A 7,593-nucleotide genomic window follows, 5' to 3' on the forward strand; every position below is an offset into this window, starting at 1 on the left:
GCTTTGGCTCTCTTCCACTCTAACCTCTTTTTTTTTTTCCTTCCCCATGGGTTTCTGTTAAGTTTCTCAGGATCCACCTCTTTTTTTTTTTCCTTCCCCATGGGTTTCTGTTAAGTTTCTCAGGATCCACATAAGCGTGAAACCATATGGTATCTGTCTTTCTCTGTATGGCTTATTTCACTTAGCATCACACTCTTCAGTTCCATCCACGTTGCTACAAAGGGCCATATTTCATTCTTTCTCATTGCCACGTAGTACTCCATTGTGTATATAAACCACAATTTCTTTATCCATTCATCAGTTGATGGACACTTAGGCTCTTTCCATAATTTGGCTATTGTTGAGAGTGCTGCTATAAACATTGGGATACAAGTGCCCCTATGCATCAGTACTCCTGTATCCCTTGGGTAAATTCCTAGCAGTGCTATTGCTGGATCATAGGGTAGGTCTATTTTTAATTTTTTGAGGAACCTCCACACTGTTTTCCAGAGTGGCTGCACCAGTTTGCATTCCCACCAACAGTGCAAGAGGGTTCCCGTTTTCCACATCCTCTCCAGCATCTATAGTCTCCTGATTTGTTCATTTTGGCCACTCTGACTGGCGTGAGGTGATACCTGAGTGTGGTTTTGATTTGTATTTCCCTGATGAGGAGTGACGTCAAGCATCTTTTCATGTGCCTGTTGGCCATCCGGAAAAATATGGAATGCTTCACGAATTTGCGTGTCATCCTTGCACAGGGGCCATGCTAATCTTCTCTATATCATTCAATTTTAGTATATGTGCTGCTGAAGGGAGCACACTCTCAGCTTTTTTCCATCCAGACCCCTGACCGGTTGACCAGGCCAATGGTCATTAAAATGAATCCATATATATTCTTAATTCAGGTCATTTTTTGTTCACTCTATCACATTGGAATTATGTCCAATGATGTAAGGGTTTAGTCTGATGTTCTACGGGATTTCCCTCTAGTCTGAATCTCTTTGCCTTTAATATGAGAAAGCATAGGAGAGTTGACACAGTCCTAAGATAAAACTATAAGGCCATTTTCAGGGAGGTCGACTTGAGAGAGCTCAATTTTGAGACCCTCCAGATGGGGTGCCCAACGTCTAGGAAAGCAGTCTATTATGAGTTTCTCTCCCACAATCTAACACTAAATATATGACCAATTTACCAAACAAGATTGCCTCTGAATTTATTAGATATTATGTACGAGGGAAAAGTGCTCAAATTAAAGTTTGAGCATTTTACATGAATGTGATTCCAAACCTACTTCAAAGTGAAACAGATAGTTGTAAAACAATATATATTGTATTCTGGGAGGAAGATGGCGGAGTAGGAGCACACTGGGCTCACCGCGTCCTGCTGATCACTTAGATTCCTCCCACACCTGCCTAAATAACCCAGAAAACCACCAGAAGACTAGCAGAACGGATTCTCCAGAGCCAAGTGTAGACGAGAGGCCCACGGAAGAAGGTAGGAAGGGCGGAGAGGTGGTGTGCACTACATGGACTGGCAGGAGGGAGCCAGGGCGGAGGGGCAGCCCGGGCGGAGGGGCAGCCCACTGGCAAAGCAGAGCCCTCGAGTCTGGCTTGCAAAAGCAGAGTGGCCAGATAGAGCATGTTCAGACAGCAAGCAGGACTTAACATCTGGAAGGTTATAAGCTAACAGCTTTGCTCGAGAGCAGGAGGGCTGGAGGACAATGGGAGGGAGAGTTGTTGAGCCCCGGATGATAGAGCGCAGTGTGGCGGGGAACAAAGGTGCTCGCCAGCACCATCTCCCTTGCCCGCACCATCTCCCTCGCCCATCCCCCAGCTGAAATCCCAAAGGGAACCAGTTTCTGCCAGGGAACTTGCTTGCACTGTGCAAACACCCAACGCTATGCTTCTGTGGATCCATTCCTCCGGCGCGGGTCTGACTCCCTCCCGGAGCCTCAGGGCCCCTCCCGAAGCGGATCACTGAAGGATAAGTGAGCTGAGCCTGCCCCTCCCTCCCCCATGCACCTTGCCCCCACCCCAGCTAATACTCCAGATCCCTAGCACCACAAGACTGGTAGTGTGCAAGTAGCCCAGGTGGGCCACGCCACCCCACAGTGAATCCCGCCCCTACGAGAGGGGAAGAGAAGGTACACACCAGTCTGACTGTGGCCCCAGCGGTGGGTTGGGGGCAGACATCAGGTCTGACTGCGGCCCCGCCCACCAACACAAGTAGGTTTGGAATCACATTCATGTAAAATGCTCAAACTTTAATTTGAGCACTTTTCCCTCACAGAAAGTGAATTTAGAATAATAGTCATAAAATTAATTGCTCGGCTTGAAAACGGTATGCAGGACAGCAGAGAATCTATTGCTACAGAGATCAAGGGACTAAGGAACAGCCAGGAGGAGCTAAAAAATGCTATAAATGAGCTGTAAATAAAATGGAGACAACCACAGCTTGGATTGAAGAAGCAGCGAAGAGAATAGGTGAACTGGAAGATAAAATTATGGAAAAAGAAGAAGCTGAGAAAAAGAGAGATAAAAAAATCCAGGAGTATGAGGGGAAAATTAGAGAACTAAGTGATGCACTAAAGAGAAATAATCTACACATAATTGGTATTCCAAAGGAGGAAGAGAGAGGGAAAGGTGCTGAAGGCGTACTTGAAGAAATAATAGCTGAGAACTTCCCTGATCTGGGGAAGGAAAAAGGCATTGAAATCCAGGAGGCACAGAGAACTCCCTTCAGACGTAACTTGAATTGATCTGCACGACATATCATAGTGAAATTGGCAACACACAAGGATAAAGAGAAAATTCTGAAAGCAGCCAGGGATAAATGTGCTCTAACATATAAAGGGAGACCGATAACACTCGTGATGGATCTCTCTACTGAAACTTGGCAGGCCAGAAAGGAATGGCAGGAAATCTTCAATGTGATGAACAGAAAATATATGCAGCTGAGAATCCTCTATCCAGCAAATGTGTAATTTAGAATAGAAGGAGAGATAAAGGTCTTCCCAAACAAACAAAAACTGAGGGAATGCGTCACCACTAAACCAGCCCTACAAGAGATCCTAAGGGGGATCCTGTGAGACAAAGTACCAGAGACATCGCTACAAGCATGAAACCTACAGACATCACAATGACTCTAAACCCATATCTTTTTATAATAACACTGAATGTAAATGGACTAAATGCACCAACCAAAGGACACAGGGTATCAGAATGGATAGAAAAACAAGACCCGTCTATTTGCTGTCTACAAGAGACTCATTTTAGACCTGAGGACACCTTCAGATTGAAAGTGAGGGGATGGAGAACTATTTATCATGCTACTGGAAGTTAAAAGAGAGCTGGAGTAGCCATACTTATATCAGACAAACTAGACTTTAAATTAAAAGCTGTAGGAAAAGATGAAGAAGGGCATTATATAATAATTACAGGGTCTATCCATCAAGAAGAGCTAATAATTATAAATGTCTATGCGCCAAATATGGGAGCCCCCAAGTATATAAAACAATTACTCACAAACATAAGTAACCTTATTGATAAGAATGTGGTAATTGCAGGGGACTTTAACACCCCACTTACAGAAATGGATAGATCATCTAGACACACGGTCATAAAGAAACAAGGGCCCTGAATGATTCATTGGATCAGATGGACTTGACAGATATATTTAGAACTCTGCATCCCAAAGCAACAGAATATACTTTCTTCTCGAGTGCACATGGAACATTCTCCAAGATAGATCACATACTGGGTCACAAAACAGCCCTTCATAAGTATACAAGAATTGAGATCATACCATGCATACTTTCAGACCCCAATGCTATGAATCTTGAAATCAACCACAGGAAAAAGTCTGGAAAACCTCCAAAAGCATGGAGGTTAAAGAACACCCTACTGGGGCGCCTGGGTGGCGCAGTCGGTTAAGCGTCCGACTTCAGCCAGGTCACGATCTCGCGGTCCGTGAGTTCGAGCCCCGCGTCAGGCTCTGGGCTGATGGCTCAGAGCCTGGAGCCTGTTTCTGATTCTGTGTCTCCCTCTCTCTCTGCCCCTCCCCCCGTTCATGCTCTGTCTCTCTCTGTCCCAAAAAAATAAATAAAAAAAGTTGAAAAAAAAAATTTAAAAAAAAAAAAAAAAAAAAAAAAAAAAAAGAACACCCTACTAAAGAATGAGTGGGTCAACCAGGCAATTAGAGAAGAAATTAAAAAATATATGGAACTGAACAAAAATGAAAATACAACAAACCAAACGCTTTGGGATGCAGCAAAGGCAGTCCTGAGAGGAAAATACATTGCAATCCAGGCCTATCTCAAGAAACAAGAAAAATCCCAAATACAAAATCTAACAGCACACCTAAAGGAAATAGAAGCAGAACAGCAAAGACACCCTAAACCTAGCAGAAGAAGAGAAGTAATAATGATTAAAGCAGAAATAAACAATATAGAATCTAAAAAAACTGTAGAGCAGATCAACGAAACCAAGAGTTGGTTTTTTGAAAAAGTAAACAAAATTGATAAACTTCTAGCCTGACTTCTCAAAAAGAAAAGGGAGATGACCCAAATAGATAAAATCATGAATGAAAATGAAATTATCACAACCAATCCCTCAGAAATACAAGCAATTATCAGGGAATACTATGAAAAACTATATGCCAACAAACTGGACAACCTGGAAGAAATGGACAAATTCCTAAACACCCACACACTTCCAAAACTCAATCAGGAGGAAATAGAAAGCTTGAACAGACCCATAACCAGCGAAGAAATTGAATCAGTTATCAAAAATCTCCCAACAAATAAGAGTCCAGGACCAGATGGCTTCCCAGGGGAGTTCTACCAGACATTTAAAGGTGAGATAATACCCATCCTTCTCAAGCTATTCCAAAAAATAGAAAGGGAAGGAAAACTTCCAGACTCATTCTATGAAGCCAGTATTACTTTGATTCCTAAACCAGACAGAGACCCAGCAAAAAAAGAGAACTACAGGCCAATATCCCTGATGAATATGGATGCAAAAATTCTCAATAAGATACTAGCCAATCGAATTCAACAGCATATAAAAAGAATTATTCACCATGATCAAGCGGGATTCATTCCTGGGATGCAGGGCTGGTTCAACATTCACAAATAAATCAATGTGATACATCACATTAATAAAAGAAAAGATAAGAACCATATGATCCTGTCAATCGATGCAGAAAAAGCATTTGACAAAATTCATCATCTTTTCTTAATAAAAAACCTCAAGAATGTCGGGATAGAAGGAACATACTTAAAGATCATAAAAGCCATTTATGAAAAGCCCACAGCTAATATCATCCTCAATGGGGAAAAACTGAGAGCTTTCCCCCTGAGATCAGGAACATGACAGGGATGCCCACTCTCACAGCTGTTGTTTAACATAGTGTTGGAAATGCTAGCATCAGCAATCAGACAACAAAAGGAAATCAAAGGCATCAAAATTGGCAAAGATGAAGTCAAGCTTTCACTTTTTGCAGATGACATGATATTATACATGGAAAATCCAATAGACTCCACCAAGTCTGCTAGAACTGATACATGAATTCAGCAAAGTTGCAGGATACAAAATCAATGTACAGAAATCACTTGCATTCTTATACACAAATAATGAAGCAACAGAAAGACAAATAAAGAAACTGATCCCATTCACAATTGCACCAAGAAGCATAAAATACCCAGGAATAAATCTAACCAAATATGTTAAAGATCTGTATGCTGAAAACTATAGAAAGCTTAGGAAGGAAATTGAAGAAGATATAAGGAAATGGAAAAACATTCCATATTCGTGGGTTGGAAGAATAAATATTGTCAAAATGTCAATACTACCCAAAACTATCTACACATTCAATGCAATCCCAATCAAAATTGCACCAGCATTCTTCTCAAAACTAGAACAAGCAATCCTAAAATTCATATGGAACCACAAAAGGCCCCGGATAGCCAAAGTAATTTTGAAGAAAAAGACCAAAGCAGGAGGCATCACAATCCCAGACTTTAGCCTCTACTACAAAGCTGTCATCATCAAGACAGCATGGTATTGGCACAAAAACAGACACATAGACCAATGGAACAGAATAGAAACCCCAGAACTAGACACACAAACGTATGGCCAACTCATCTTTGACAAAGCAGGAAAGAACATCCAATGGAAAAAAGACAGTCTCTTTAACAAATGGTGCTGGGAGAACTGGATAGCAACATGCAGAAGGTTGAAACTAGACCACTTTCTCACACCATTCACAAAAATAAAATCAAAATGGATAAAGACCTGAATGTGAGACAGGAAACCTTCAAAACCCTAGAGGAGAAAGCAGGAAAAGACCTCTCTGACCTCAGCCGTAGCAATTTCTTACTTGACACATCCTGAAGGCAAGGGAATTAAAAGCAAAAATGAACTATTGGGACCTCATGAAGAGAAAAAGCCTCAGCACAGCAAAGGAAACAATCAACAAAAGTAAGAGGCAACTAACGGAATGGGACAAGATATTTGCAAATGGCACATCGGGCAAAGGGCTAGTATCCAAAATCTATAAAGAGCTCACCAAACTCCACACCTGAAAAACAAGTAATCCAGTGAAGAAATGGACAGAAGACATGAATAGACACTTCTCTATAGAAGACATCTGGATGGCCAACAGGCACATGAAAAGATGCTCAATGTCGCTCCTCATCAAGGAAATACAAATCAAAACCACACTCAGATATCACCTCACGCCAGTCAGAGTGGCCAAAATGAACAAATCAGGAGACTATAGATGCTGGAGAGGATGTGGAGAAACGGGAACCCTCTTGCACTGTTGGTGGGAATGCAAACTGGTGCAGTCACTCTGGAAAACAGTGTGGAGGTTCCTCAAAAAATTAAAAATAGACCTACCTTATGACCCAGCAATAGCACTGCTAGGAATTTATCCAAGGGATACAGGAGTACTGATGCATAGGGGCACTTGTATCCCAATGTTTATAGCAGCACTCTCAACAATAGCCAAATTATGGAAAGAGCCTAAGTGTCCATCAACTGATGAATGGATAAAGAAATTGTGGTTTATATACACAATGGAGTACTACGTGGCAATGAGAAAGAATGAAATATGGCCCTTTGTAGCAACGTGGATGGAACTGAAGAGTGTGATGCTAAGTGAAATAAGCCATACAGAGAAAGACAGATACCATATGTGTTCACTCTTATGTGGATCCTGAGAAACTTAGCAGGAACCCATGGGGGAGGGGAAGGAAAAAAAAAGAGGTTAGAGTGGGAGAGAGCCAAAGCATAAGAGACTCTTAAAACCTGAGAACAAACTGAGGGTTGATGGGGGGTGGGAGGGAGGGGAGGGTGGGTGATGGGTATTGGGGAGGACACCTGTTGGGATGAGCACTGGGTGTTGTATGGAAACCAATTTGACAATAAATTTCATATATTAAAACAAAACAAAACAAAACAAAACCTATAAATTAGTATTGTCTATCTGATGTGAATGAAAACTGTTTCTCATTTCTTTTATAATTGAAATAGAAAAAAATCCATTTGTGAAATAAATGATCATATACCATTTGCCTGAGACATTATTAATCTGTTATAGAAGTTGGCATCA

At 41.5% G+C, this 7,593-nt stretch overlaps 1 non-coding gene across 1 annotated transcript; it reads right to left on the bottom strand.

The window, feature by feature from the left end:
• Window positions 1-692: 692 nt before the first annotated feature.
• On the bottom strand, window positions 693-798 carry LOC123592255. The gene has a single exon (XR_006709655.1). It is a non-coding gene; the product is annotated as a U6 spliceosomal RNA (small nuclear RNA).
• Window positions 799-7,593: the final 6,795 nt, after the last annotated feature.

The sequence above is a fragment of the Leopardus geoffroyi genome, chromosome B4 (genome assembly GCF_018350155.1).
Source record: "Leopardus geoffroyi isolate Oge1 chromosome B4, O.geoffroyi_Oge1_pat1.0, whole genome shotgun sequence".
Classification (NCBI taxonomy): Eukaryota; Metazoa; Chordata; class Mammalia; order Carnivora; family Felidae; genus Leopardus; species Leopardus geoffroyi.